Raw genomic sequence first — 14,563 nt, forward strand, 5'->3', positions numbered from 1 at the left:
TGAGAGCCAGTGGGGGAAATGTCAGATGCTTATAAAACCATCAGCTCTTGTGAGAAATTACTCACTATCATGAGAACACCATGGGGGAACTGCCCTCATGATTCAGTTACCTCCCACTGGGTTCCTCCCATGGCAGGTGGGAATTATAGGATTACAATTCCAGATGAGATTTGGGTGGGAACATAGCCAAACCACAACATTCCACCCCGGCCCCTCCCAAATCTCATGTCCTCACACTTCAAAACACAATCATGCCTTCCCAACAGTCCCCCGAAGTCTTAACTCATTCCAGCATTAACCCAAAAGTCAACAGTCTAAAGTCTCATCTGAGGTAAGACAAGTTTTCAAAACCAATCACGCCTTCCCAATAGTCCCCCAGAATCTTAACTTATTTCAGCATTAACTCAAAAGCCCACATTCCAAAGTCTCATCTGAGACAAGACAAGTCCCTTCCACCTATAAGCCTGTAACATCAAAAGCGAATTAGTTACTTCTTAAATATAATGGTGGTATAGGCATCAGGTAAATACACCCATTCCAAATGGGAAAAATTGGCCAAAGCAAAGGGTCTACAGGCACCTTGCAAGTCCAAAATCCAGTGAGGCAGTCAAATCTTAAAGCTCTAAAATTAACTCCTTTGACTCCATGTCTCACGTCCAGGTCACGCTGATGCAAGAGGTGGGCTCCCATGGCCTTGGGCAGCTCTGCCCCTGTCGCTTTGCAGAGTACAACCCCCCTGCAGGCTGCTTTCACAGGTTGGCATTGAGTGCATATGGCTGTGCAAGTACCTATGGGATTGAGTGGCTATAGCACGGTGCAAGCTGTTGGTGGATCTACCATTCTGGGGTCTGGAGGATGGTGGCCCTTTTCTCACACCTCTACTAGGCAGTACCCCGGTGGAGACTCTGCTCTGACCCCACATTTCCCTTCCACACTGCCCTGGTGGAGGTTACCCATGAGGATTCTGCCCCTGTAGCAAATTTCTGCCTGGACCTCCAGTCGTTTCCATACATCCTCTGAAATCTAGGTGGAGGTTCCCAAACTTCAATTCTTGACTTCTGTGAACCTGCAGGTCTAAAACCACATGGGAGCTGCCAAGGTTTGGGGTTTGCACCCTCTGAAGCAACAGCCTAAGCTGTACGTTGGCTCCTTTTAGCCATGGCTGGAGTGGATGGGAAGCAGGATGCCAAGTCCCCAGGCTGCATACAGCAGGGGGGCCCTGGGCCAAGCCCAGGAAACTATTTTTCCCTTCTAGGCCTCTGGGTCTGTGATGGGAGGGTCTGCCAGAAAAGTCTCTGACATGGCCTGGAGACATTTTCCATATTGTCTTGGTAATTAGCATTTGGCTCCTTATTACTTATGCAAATTTCTGCAGCCCACTTGATTATATTCCCAGAAAATAGGATTTTCTTTTCTACTGCATAGTCAGGCTGCAAATTTTCCAAACTTTTATGCTCTGTCACCTCTTGAGTGTTTGATGCTTAGGAATTTTGAAACCACCTTTGTAAAACTATGACTGAAACAGTGAAAGAGATCTAACTTAACCAATTCCATCTTGTTCTAACCTCCAGGCTGTCTTTGTTCATTCCTGGGCATAGGCTGAACTAACTTTGGGAGAAGCTTAGTTTGTAGTTTACAGTTTAAACAAAGATGGTAATAGCTCTTTCCCAAAGCAGACCTCCTTCTTGCCTGGAGACTAGACTAACATTAGCCACAGGATTAGAAATTATGGTTTAGGAGTTGGACAAGCGAAGTGGCTCACGCCTGTAATCCCAGCAGTTTGGGAGGCTGAGGTGGGTGGATCACGAGGTCAGGAGTTTGAGACTAGCCTGGCCAATATGGTGAAACCCGTCTCTACTAAAAATACAAAAATAGTATTAGCTGGTGTAATGCCCAGACCGTTTGTTCCCCAAAGAAGACCACCAGAGTCCAGAGTCAAAGCCAAGCTGCAAGGATCTTTTACTGCAAGTTCGAACTTGGTCCCTCCATTCCACAGCATACAAGAGGGCCCCGAACAATGCGAGTGCTTGCCTTTTATAGCCCGATGTAAATAGGATACGTAAAGTTACAGAGGAACAAGGGAATTCTTTTGGTTACAGCACTACAATTGGTTAACATTTCAAGTTATACATTTAGTAGTTTTCTATTGGTTCCCGCGCTTTCAGTAAAACCACGAACGGCTGTGTCCTTATCGGAGACTTTCCAGGTGGTGTTTTTCTAAAGTTGAGATATATGGTAGTCTCTGAGTTGAGAAATGTGTTTGTACTGGGCTCAGGAAGTTGAGAGATATATGGTGGGATGTGTTTGTACTGGGCCTGTTTGTGTTGAGTCCGGGGTTGAAATGTTGTTTTCTGTGTTTGTAGGGCTCAGATTGAGAGATATATGGTGGGATGTGTTTGTACTGGGCCTGTTTGTGTTGAGTCCGGGGTTGAGGAATGTGCCTGTTTTCTTTCACTGGGCGTGATGGTACACTCTTGTAGTCCCAGCTGCGCCAGAGGCTGAGGCAGGATAATCGCTTGAACCCGGGAGGTGGAGATTGCAGTGAGCTGAGATCACACCACTGCACTCCAGCCTGGGCGACAGAGCGAGACTCCATTTCAAAAAAGAAAAAAAAGGAGTCACGCAGCTGGAGGCTACAACATTCTGATCCTCCCTACACTGCTCCTAAGATCAGTGCTTGAGATATTTTGCAGACTCTGCACTTGATGGATCTGCTGGCACCACCCAGATAGATAAACTGGCTCCTTTGATCTTGTGGCCCCCACCCAGGAACTGACTCAGTGCAAGAAGACAGCTTCTACTCCTATGATTACATATCTGACGAATGAACACTCCTGACTCATTGGCTTCCTCGCCACCCACCAAGCTATCCTTAAAAACTGTGCTTTTCGAATGCTCAGAGGGACTGATTTGAGTAATAGTAAAACTCCGGTCTCACACACAGCCGGCTCTGCGTGAATTACTTGTTCTCTATTGCAGTTCCCCTGTCTTGATGAAGCGGCTCTGTCTAGGCAGTGGGCAATGAACCCCTTGGGCGATTACAATTTCTTTTGCCAGATACCCTAAATCATCTCTCAAGTTCAAAGTTCCACAGATCTCTAGTGCAGGGACAAAATGCTACCAGTCTCTTTGCATAGCGAGTGACCTTTACTCCAGTTCCTCATCTCCATCTGTGACCATCTCAGCCTGGACTTTATTGTCCATATCACTATCAGCATTTTGGTCAAAGCCACTCAACAAGTATGTAGGAAGTTTGAGAGCTGGAGATATCTTCTAGAGAGCAAGTGGAAATAATTAATACACAGTTGAAAATACAAGTCTGGAATTTATGAAAAATACAAATTTGGGATGTATATATCTAGAACTGAAGATATAAAATTGGGAAGTCATAAGCATATAAAACTGCACTAAGAGTGGAAAGGGAGTGATTTATCAAAGGAATGTCAAGCTGTTGTTGGATAGTGGAAGGATGAGAAGTTAAGTACAGAACACTTAGGTGCTATACATTTATTTACTGTATTCTCCCATCTGGTACCAGTTTTTACTAAGTGCAAAGATTATTAGTGATTTTAGATGTCATGAGACTGTGAATTTCCTGATGTTTGACTGAAAGGAGATTGTTATTTTACTGCCAGTAACAGAAAACCAAAAACTCAAACTGACTTAAATAACAAGGAAATGTTCTAGTTCCTGTAAGTAGAAATTAAGAGACACATGAGATTTCAGGGTTAGTTCATGTAAGGGCTTACCACTACCATGAAAGTTGCAGATTTTATTTATTTTTTAAATTTACGTGGCATTCTGTTCAGCCAACCACAGGATTGGCTTCATCTTAAGTTGGGCTCCCTTTTGGTCATGGAATGGCTGCCAGGAATAATCGGATTACACATTTCCTCACACAGCATCAGGAAGAGGAGAGGTTCATTTCCCATGATATTTCCCCAGAGAGAAAGAAAAAAAAATGTTCTAGAAATTCCAGAAAGTATTTCCTTACATCTCTTTGGCCTGCATTTGGTTACATGCTCATTTCTGAAATCTGCAGCTGTAGCAATGAAGACAGGATTTTTCTGCTCCAGGATACATGGTTTGATATAAAGGGTATCTGGTCGAAACGGAAAGAAAAGAAGCATTTTTACTATGAGGAAAATGAAGGAGGAGATTGATCAAGATTAGTATCATTAGTATTTGGATGTATAATATGGATAGAATTAACAGATTATCTAGAAGAGGTAGAAAATTATTGATGGTCAGATATAAACAACAAGACAAAAGGAATACATTTCTTTTTTAACATTTCCTTTCAGTGTAATAGACTTACAAGAGTTTATTAAACAAACATGCCTGTATACTTAGGACTGGTTTACACCATCCTCATGTGAAAATAAGTAAGAGTACAAAAGTATTTCTTTTTCTTCATCTCTTCTGTTCCTTTGGCTGTGCCAGACTCTGACGCCAAGTTCTGGGTTGAATATATCCTAATTAAACTGAAGTTTTTCAAATGCGATTATATAGTAATCACTTCTATTCTGCTCTAATCATAGAAAATATATCTTGGAGTAATTTTTTACTATTGAGAATTAGCTAAAAGGGACAACACAAATGAGATTTTATTATCTAATTAATACAGTAGCTGTAAACTTATCCTTCTAACAATACATAGTCTTTCATGGGCAAATTGTGGGGAGGAAAGGTAAACTCATATTTAGCCATAGAAAGTCTCAATATTATTGCACACAAGTGAAAAATAAATAAGCTACCCACAGTTTTCATCAAGGAGACTATATATTGACTTTCCCATTTCCCATAGAAGTGTATGAATGTAATGAATACAGGCAAATTTAATTTAAATTAAAAAGAAGGTTCTGACAAAGTTACAAAATGTCTTTCTGTGTTAAAAGTGTGTTTTCACCCTGAAACAAATGGTTCCTAATTACTCCAAATAAGCATAATGAACTTAAAAATCATGCAAACTCTTAATTATCTTTCCATTATTTAAAGCTATTCATTATAAAGTTTCTAAATTTGTGCCAATTGTTGATCATTCAAAAAACAGGAGGAAGACAAAGAAAAATGTCAGGCTAACAAATTGCTGTCTGCTTCTGTGCTCTCCAGCTTAAAGCTGGTTCATTACTTTTCAAAACAAATTAACTATCAACTCTTTTTTAAACATCTAAGATTACATAGAAAAGAGGCTGTAGATGTGGGCATTATTACAGATTTTCCCAGGACATATCTTCATGATATAAAATATAAGATATGTAGATGAAGGGGACATTGAACGCAAGACATAAACCCCTACCTCCACAGTGTAAAGGAGTTGAAAGATCCTCTTTGACTAGTCTACTTCTGTCTATTAATTTCCAGCAATTTTTTTTCTCTTTCTTTTTCTTCATGTGCCTTTTGTGTGTGCTGCGTCAACTAGAAATGCAGCAATCTGACATAAATCAAGCTCCTCACTGGTTTTCTCAAAAATTTCACTCATTCTTGGCCGGGCGCGGTGGCTCAAGCCTGTAATCCCAGCACTTTGGGAGGCCGAGGCGGGCGGATCACAAGGTCAGGAGATCGAGACCACAGTGAAACCCCGTCTCTACTAAAAATACAAAAAATTAGCCGGGCGCGGTGGCGGGCGCCTGTAGTCCCAGCTACTCAGGAGGCTGAGGCAGGAGAATGGCGGGAACCCGGGAGGCGGAGCTTGCAGTGAGCCGAGATCGCGCCACTGCACTCCAGCCTGGGCAACAGCGTGAGACTCCGTCTCAAAAAAAAAAAAAAAAAAAATTCACTCATTCTTAAGCATTCTGTGAGCTCGATAACTTTTCTAAAGATTTTTTCTTTTTTTAAAATTATACTTTATGTTCTAGGGTACATGTGCACAATGTGCAGGTTTGTTACATATGTATACATGTGCCATGTTAGTGTGCTTTGAGTGGGTTGAATGCGGGCACAGCATAGGCATCAAAGAGTGGCATCTCCTCTGGGAAACATGCATACTCTCTTGGTTTCTCTGGTTCAGTTTCTTTTCTTCTTCTCTTGCTTCCCCATCTTTACAGAGAAACCTGAAGAACCAATCATTCTCTTAGGCAACATAGTTCTTCTCACACATAGGCACCTGGAGGATCTTGGCTGTTACTATAAGCAGATTTGTCAAAGAATGTGTTTCTGAATAAACACTCAGAATTATCACTCAAAATAATTTTCCTAAATGCAGGTTTAAAAAAAAATCAGTAAATATATTTGGTGTAATTTAACCAAAACTTATCTCTGTTGAGATAGTCTATCTTAACCTTGTACCTTTTAGATACTGAGTCACCTAGGTGCCACATGGCATGGCTCAAAATTAGAAAACGACCCATTTCTCTCCACTATGAAAATTTTGGCTGTCCTTGCTTAGTCTGTGCCTTGTTGCATATACTTGGATCCTCTGTTATGCTAATTTGACTTTGAGGCTTTTATTTTCTTTCCGTTCATTTTTCCCTTAGTGCATGGCTTGTCTCAGCATTTCTCAGACAGGGCTTTTCATTGTATTTGTTTTCATTCACTCTAAGCCATTACCCCATCAGATGTAGTGAGAAAGGAGCTTAAAAGTAACCCAACCTGATTAAAAAATATGCTCTGTTGCTGAGAGAAAAGATGGCATGAGGGATCTTAATCTCCAAAGAGTGCTGGAGATAGACCTCTTGTTTAAACATTCTAATTAGAAACTATCTAATTCAAAAATCACTTGTCTTTATTAGCCTATGTAAACTTACAAAATTTGAATCTTGACTAATGTATGACATTACATTACACTCAAAAGTTTTTTCATTTCACTTGTAATTTACAAAATATGGTCTTTGAATCACTGATAGGCCATACAGATTCTCCATGTTATTCATGGAATAAATATATATAATGCTCATGTTTATAATATAGCTTCTCTACTTTTCTGGCATAAATAAGAAATTTGCGTGTTTTTCATCATCATAGATAACCTCACTGGTGTCTATCCAAAATCAGTCTTTCTTCATGTCCATCCTACTGATGGTTTCCAAGCATTGCTATATTGAAGTTAATGAAATGTGTTGTCCATCGGCCTGTGGACAACTGGAGAGAGAACTGGTTAGTGAATCATTAGGGATGGTGTTTAACCATTCATTAATCAAGTAATTATTGACTGCCAAATGAACAAAACAGGCTGAAATTCCTACTACTGTGGAGCTTACCTTTCAGTGTGAAACACAATTAAAAGGGTCGGTTTTACAGTATGTTAGAAGGTGACTAGTGCTCTGGGGAAAAAGAGAAGGGTAGCAAAACTCCGGAGGGATGTGTGTGCAAATTTAAATGCAGTAGTCAGTTTGACTTCTTTGACACGGTTATATCTGAGGAAAATTCTTGAAGTAATTGAGGGAATTAGTAAGGGAAGAGTATTCTAGCATTCCACTCTAAGCCTCCAGATAAACAGCAAGGAAGCCAGTCTATCTCAAGTGAGTGAACATAAGGGGTAAACTCAGAAGGATAGCAGAGGGATTCGATCACTTAAAGGACTTTGACTTTGACCCTGACAGTATTGCAGAACCCTTGTAGTGTTCTGAGCAGAGGAGCAAATGATCTGACCTGCTGTTCTTGATGAGAATGGACAAATAATTGTGCATGGGCAGGAAGTGAAGAGTAAAGAATCAGGGGGACCCTCTAGGATGCTATTGCAGCAATCCAGTCCAGAGGGTATGTTGATTTGGATCGCGGTGGTGGTGGTGGAGGTGATATGCATTGGTCTGATTCTGTACACATTTTAAGATGAAAGCCAGTAGAAATTCCTGAGTGTTATCTGTCACAATGCTACTGGTTGCAAGTAACAGAAACTTAACAAAAACCAGTAAGTACTGGTGGAATTCAAAAGTGTCACATGGAACCTAGAGTTTTAACTCCTTTTGAAGGACATTTAACTCCTTTTGAAGAACTGTATCAAAGATACTGAAGATACTAAGAACCCAGCAAACTACTCTGTCTTTTTCTCTGGGATTGCATGGTGTCTGGGTTTGCTTCTCTGTATGTATCTGATTCATCCTTCTTTGCAGTTTGTTTTTTTCTGCCTCTTCACGCTGTTATGGACAATGGCCACCCTAGCCTCCTATTTGCCCTTGCAAATCAAGTGCCAAGGCCAACTCACTTGTACACAAACGACCAAAGTCGTTTACTGGGTTCTTTTTTATTTTATCTTTATTTTTTGAGACGGAGTCTCGCTCTGCCGCCAGGCTGGATTGCAAGTGGCGCCATGTCGGCTCACTGCAACCTCCACCTCCCAGCTTCAAGCGATTCTGCCTCAGCCTCCTGAGTAACTGGGACTACAGGCATGCACCACCACACCCAGCTAAGTTTTGTATTTTTGGTAGAGATAGGGGTTTCACCATGTTGGCCAGGATGGTCTTGATGTCTTGACCTCATGATCCTCCCACCTCGGCCTCCCAGAGTGCTGGGATTATAGGCATGAGCCATTGTGCGTGGCCCAATTTACTGGGTTCTGAAGAAACAGATTATAACTGGCTCCATCCAGGCAATAGATTGGCTGCCTCCTGAGTCAAGTGATCATCAGGTGATTATCTTGATCCAGCCTGTAGTCAGGATGGAACAGGAGGATCAAGTGCATAATACCAACATGGCTACATACACAGACTTGTGTGTGTGGAAGGCAGCTCTTAGTGGCGTGTGAACTGCATAAACATCCAAAATGTTGTATATATGGTTATCAGATAATTTTACCACTAGAGGTTGCTTAAATATGAGTCTTTCAAAAAACTTCTTTTGGTTTAGTTATTTTTAGTCATGTGGCTAAGTGATAAAAGCAGTGAAAAAACTTTTGATTAAAAAAGATAAAGCAGCTAGTCATCTAAATTCTTCATTCAACAATAACCAGTGTGAACATTTTATCAATATCATTTCAGATATCTCTGTATAATACATATAATTAGACTTAAGCTACTGGCCAGGAAGACAGAGTTAATTTAAAATAAAATAATCATAAATGATATTTTAAATTAAAAGTATTAATTTAAATTTTATTTGAATTAAAAAACAGTTTAAGTAAAACTGAAGGGATGATTAAACTTTGGATTAATGATTTTTTCCCCAACAAAACACATACATTCTTATAAGAATCCTCTGATCTGGAAGAAAGCGAGCTGGAAGAAGAAAGTGCCCATTCTTGTCATAGCATTGAGATGAGCCAGGGCCTTTTATTTATTCTCAGGAAACAGCCAACTCTGAGTCTTGAGGGTGCTCAGGTTGACTTTTAGCAGCAGAACATCTAATTCACTGACAAGCCTTGAAGGCTTACCCTGTGCTTAGAAATAGGTGAATATACATCTATAAAAATAAAATTATATGCCATAGATGAGAAAATTTAAAGAAAGGGATCCCTGTCTTTTCAGAATCACTAGAGAGATTACAGTTATTATACAGAGTCTTGAATTTTACAAATTGGGTTAGAAAACTAAGGGAAAGAACATGGCATAGCCGAACACTTGTAAATATTACCGGAGCCATAGCTGTAATTTATTTCTAATCCAAATCAAGGCACAGAAAGAAAATAAAGAAGAAAACAGGACACATCTGAAGAAGGTTAATTACATGCCTAGGAAAGAGACCATTTGAGAGGCAAACATTCAGGGGAGATGGTGCCCTGACCACAAATGTGAACATCCACATGTATTTCTTCAGTAGACTATGACACCAAACTCACATGACTTGATTATGTTAGGTTGTAGGATCATATGAAACATTGTGTGTGTCGAAATTCCATGCTTTCCCAACAGCCAAGTGTTTATAATTTGGTTCCTCATAAGTACTGATATGAAGATAATGCCATATTCCAGATATATAGCTAATAATTTAAAACATTTGGTTGGAATTTAATACATTTGTATTACCAGGTTTTTAAAAATATCAATGTGAGTTTGTTTAACATGAGCCAGTTTCACCAGAGTCACACTCTGAGTATTTTTTTGTGTCTAATATCTGAGCATGATCACATAAAATCATTGCCTATATGAGGGCTATATCCGTGGCAGTCTACAGCCTAGGGATAACAAAAGAAGTGATGAATTTGATCTGAAGACCAAAATTAAGGCTGCAACAGGGTTTAGAGAGTATTTAAGAATAAGAAAAAATATGTATATATTGATTAGCCCACAGTTTTTTATGCTTGAAGCCATATGTTTTTATGACTGAAATGTACTACAGAGAACTAAAATTTGCCTTTATTTTATTGCTGTATTTTCATCTCTGCTTAATTCTTACTTCTCAGGAAGGTCTAATGTGACCTTTCTATCTAGGTCAGTTTCTTCCATTACATACTTTCCTAGTACCATGACTATTCTTTGTATCTCACATCATAATCAAAATTTTGCATCAGTTTATCTGAATTTTGAAAAGAGGTTCTGTCTCCACTGCAAGATCCAAATCAGGTAGGGCCACGCCTGGTTGTGTTTAACTTATTGTTACATGGCCCTGCTCAATTTCAGGTACGTGGTAAGTGTTCTCTGAATATTCATTAAGTTTACATAATACCTTTTTTCTAACATATTAAAAAAATGTTATCAGAAATGGTGGCTCACGTCTGTAATCCCAGCATTTTGGGAGGCCAAGGTGGGAGGGTCACTTGAACCCGGAGTTTGTGACCAGCCTGGGCAGCATAGTGAGACTTCACGTCTGCTAAAAATAATTAGTGGGGCACAATGTTGCCTGCCTAAAACCCCAGCTACTCAAGAAGCTGAAGTGGGAGGATCACTTGAGTCTGGGAGATTGAGGATACGGTGAGAGGTATGATCTTCCCACTGTATGCCAGCCAGGGCAACAGAGTGAGACCCTGTCTCAAAATAAAAAAATATATATATATATATAGAAAGAGAAAATGTTATACATGAGGTATATGAGGAAACATGTATATTTTTGGGGAAGTCATACATTTCTAATAGTCTTTGAACAAGAGAAAGTTCATATTTGTAATTCATTTATACAACTCAATACACTATAATATATTGACCTACTTATAGTTTATAATTAAAATTTGAATCTAGGTTATTTTATTCTTTTCTTGGACAATTCTTAAAATGAGTAGCAATTGAAGGAAAGACAATTTTGTAACTGATGAGGATTTTTTTTTCTTTTTTCTTGAGATGGAGTCTCGCACTGTTGCTGGGGCTGGAGTGCAATGGCGTGATCTCAGCTCACTGCAACCCCACCTCCCAGGTTCAAGCGATTGTCCCGCCTCAGCCCCCCGAGTAGCTGGGATTACAGGTGCCTACTACCACACCCGGCTAATTTTTTGTATTTTTAGTAGAGACAGGTTTTCACTATGTTGGCCAGGCTGGTCTCGAACTCCTGACCTCGTGATCTGCTTGGCTTGGCCTCCCAAAGTGCTGGGATTACAGGTGTGAGCCACTGTGCCTGGCCTAGGATATTTTAAAATAATAAATTAAAAAGATTTATTATTAAAGTACAAAAGCTTTTGGGAGACCTCTTCAATGGACACTAATGTTTTCTCAATTTGTAGTACCTAATATTATGTTTTAAAAATATCTTTATTTTCTTCCTAATATGCAATGAATTATTACGTGCTTTACCATTTAAATTTAGAACTTAAACATACATTTGAGAAAAATTTATGTTTGATTTATCTCCTGGTTCAGCTACATAACAATATAAAAATTTGATGCTTTATTGAAATAGGACTTTACAAATCCATTTTAGATGTTCATTAGGATTGGGCAGAAAGACTATTTGATACAAGGAAATGAACTCCAACTAATGTAGCCTAGCTATTATTGCTAGAAAAATCTCAGGAGTAAGAAGATGATACTGTCAGGCTCTAGAAATGCAACCTGATGACAATGGCTTGCAGGACAGATCAACTGCAAATAGGAATGGGTTAATCACCCCACAATTAATGCAAAGGAAATGAATTTGAAGCGCCGGACATGTTAGGAATTCAATTTTACATTTAGACATTAATAAGTAAATAGTAAAGGATAATATGAAAATGTTATGACAGGGAAGATGTGTCAGAAATTTGCAGATTAATTTCTTTCATTTTGATTTATAATAACTGTACTGAATCCTTATATTTATACATCACTTAAAAAATTACCCATTCCGCTTTTGGTCTTCATTATTTATTAACAAAAATTTAATTTTAACTTTTCTTAAAATTGAACATTTTCACATTGTAGATTTTATATAAAAACTTTTTTCATTGCACCTTTAAAGGTCATGACTTCTAATAACAATTACATTAATTGTTAGCCTTAGAGTAGCTTTTTTACGCTGCTTCAACAGGCATAGAATAACAGTAATGGATTGTTTTGGCATTAATATGTCTTCATTGCCTTATTCAGTTGATTCAATCTCTTTTTTTCCTCTCTTATTATCTTAAATTGTACTGTATATTCATGAGCAATTTTCTTCATCTGTGGAAACTAATTACTAACGTGAGGTAAAGCATTACAGGCTCTGGAGCCTCTGCCACTAATTGGGAGATTATGCAGAAGAAATAAGATTGGAAGTTACTTGGACGTGTAGGAAGTGTTGTGTCCCACAGGAACTGAGAACAACCACTTTAACAAAATAAAAGGACTTAGTATACCTCTATTAGATATCTTCATCACATTCTATAGAACAGGGATACTTATCGGCTAAACAGATTATGAGAAATTTTAAAAGATTCAGTTGGTAGAAAGTAAAAGGAAAACTAGGACCATGTTGTAGCACAAAGAATGTTTTCAAAAATATGAGACTAAAAATGTCCTTTTGGGTTAGCAACAAAGAGTTCTTCAGTGGTTTTTCTAAGGGCAGTTTAAGTGTAATGGGGTGGTGCTGGGCAGGGGTAGATGGAGGGGTGGAAGTCAGAAGTAAGATAAACAGTTTTCCTCAGCATTTGTTCATTCAACAAATATTTAACACTCACAGAGGAGTGTGAGACCAACTGGGCAACATAGTGAGAACTCGTCTCCACAAATTTTTTTAAAAAAATTGGCCGGGTGTGGTGGCCTGTGCCTGTGGTCCCAGCTACTTAAAAGGCTGAGGCCAGAGGATTGCTTGAGCCCAGGAGTTCCAGGCTGCAGTGAGCTATCATCTTGCCACTGCACTCCAGCCCGGGCGACAGAGCAAGAGCCTGGGAGAATGTGTTTAAATGGTGACAGGAAAGAATGAATAAAGAAGAAAAGCTTAAAATACATTGAGAGAAAATATATTGATGATGATGGAAGGGAGATGAAAGTGGTCAGGGTCCAAAGCCCATGTGGAGGACTTCACATAGAAAGAAAGAACAGTATTTCACAGGTGGATGCAGCCAGAGTTGGAAGGATAGCATCTAAACTTTCCCTACAGTTTTCCTCAAATGGACAACTCCTGAGTTCATACTCTTGTCACCCCTGGCTTCTGCATGGGATATAACTACAGGGATGGGGAGGGGAAATGGGAGATGGGCTCACACTGAATGCTTCCTGTTGATAAAAAAGGCACTTTAAACATAGCTGGCTGGGCCCGCTGGCTCACGTCTGTAATCCCAGCACTTTGGGAGGCCAAGCTGGGCGGATCACAAGGTCATGAGTTCGAGACCAGCCTAGCCAAAATGGTGAAACCCGTCTCTACTAAAAAAATACAAAAATTAGCCGGGCATGGTGGCCTGCGCCTGTAATCCCAGCTACTCGGGAAGCTGAGGCAGGAGAATTGTTTGAACCCGGGAGGCAGAGGTTGCAGTTAGCTGAGATCGCGCCATTGCACTCCAGCCTGGCGACAGAGCCAGATTCCGTATCAAAGAAAAAAAAGTTAGCTATATCCTCCTACAAATATGTATATAAAGAAGATATTTTAGTTCAAATTACTCTTGGAAATATTAATGTAAATTCTTTATTACATTTAGTTTCACGCTAGGATGGTTTCACTTAAATGATTGAAGGCATATATCTGAAATTAGCAGAGGATTCAGTTTAACAATTTATCATTATAAATGATAAATGATAATACTTACCAACTATAAGTTATAATAAATATTAAATAAACTATAATAAACCTATAATTTATAACTATTAATTATACCACAATATCATAGCCCTATAAAACAATGATAAGGTTACAAATCTGTCTGTAAATAGCAAGACTCAATGGTGGCATTAATGCCAATGCCAGAAATTACTATAGAAACTCTCAAATAACACTGTTATCCTTGTAAATGCTTCCTTATAAAGACTGCAGTAGGTGCCTACTTCTTCGGGGAAGAGAACTGGACATTAAAAGAAAGGCTCTGCCTGCATAAGCTTCCAATCTACCAAACGGAAGCTGAAACCCTGCCCAGCGGACCCGCCCACTTGCCCTGAACGTGCCTCCCGCCACGCAAGCTGGAAAGCGACTGGGGGCGGAGCTAAGGGGAGCGGCGTGAATTCCGGAAATGTGACCGGACTGGGCGGGGCCTGTACCTTGGCCCTCCGCTCCCGTTGGCGCCGCATCCTGTCAATATTTCGCCAAACCTCCAGGCGCCGTCAGTGTGTGAACCGTTACCGAGCTTGCCGCCGCGGGCGGAAAACTAGCTGCTATG

The 14,563-nt window shown here is 39.8% G+C and overlaps 1 long non-coding RNA gene across 1 annotated transcript; it reads right to left on the reverse strand.

Moving 5' to 3' along the window:
• Window positions 1-3,759: 3,759 nt before the first annotated feature.
• Window positions 3,760-14,536, reverse strand: LOC126951175 (uncharacterized). The gene is made up of 2 exons (XR_007724374.1): window positions 14,445-14,536; window positions 3,760-4,102 (listed from the first exon to the last, which is right to left on the reverse strand). It is a non-coding gene; the product is annotated as an uncharacterized LOC126951175 (long non-coding RNA).
• Between the last annotated feature and the right edge of the window lie 27 nt (window positions 14,537-14,563).

This window comes from Macaca thibetana, chromosome 3 (genome assembly GCF_024542745.1).
Source record: "Macaca thibetana thibetana isolate TM-01 chromosome 3, ASM2454274v1, whole genome shotgun sequence".
Lineage (NCBI taxonomy): Eukaryota > Metazoa > Chordata > Mammalia > Primates > Cercopithecidae > Macaca > Macaca thibetana.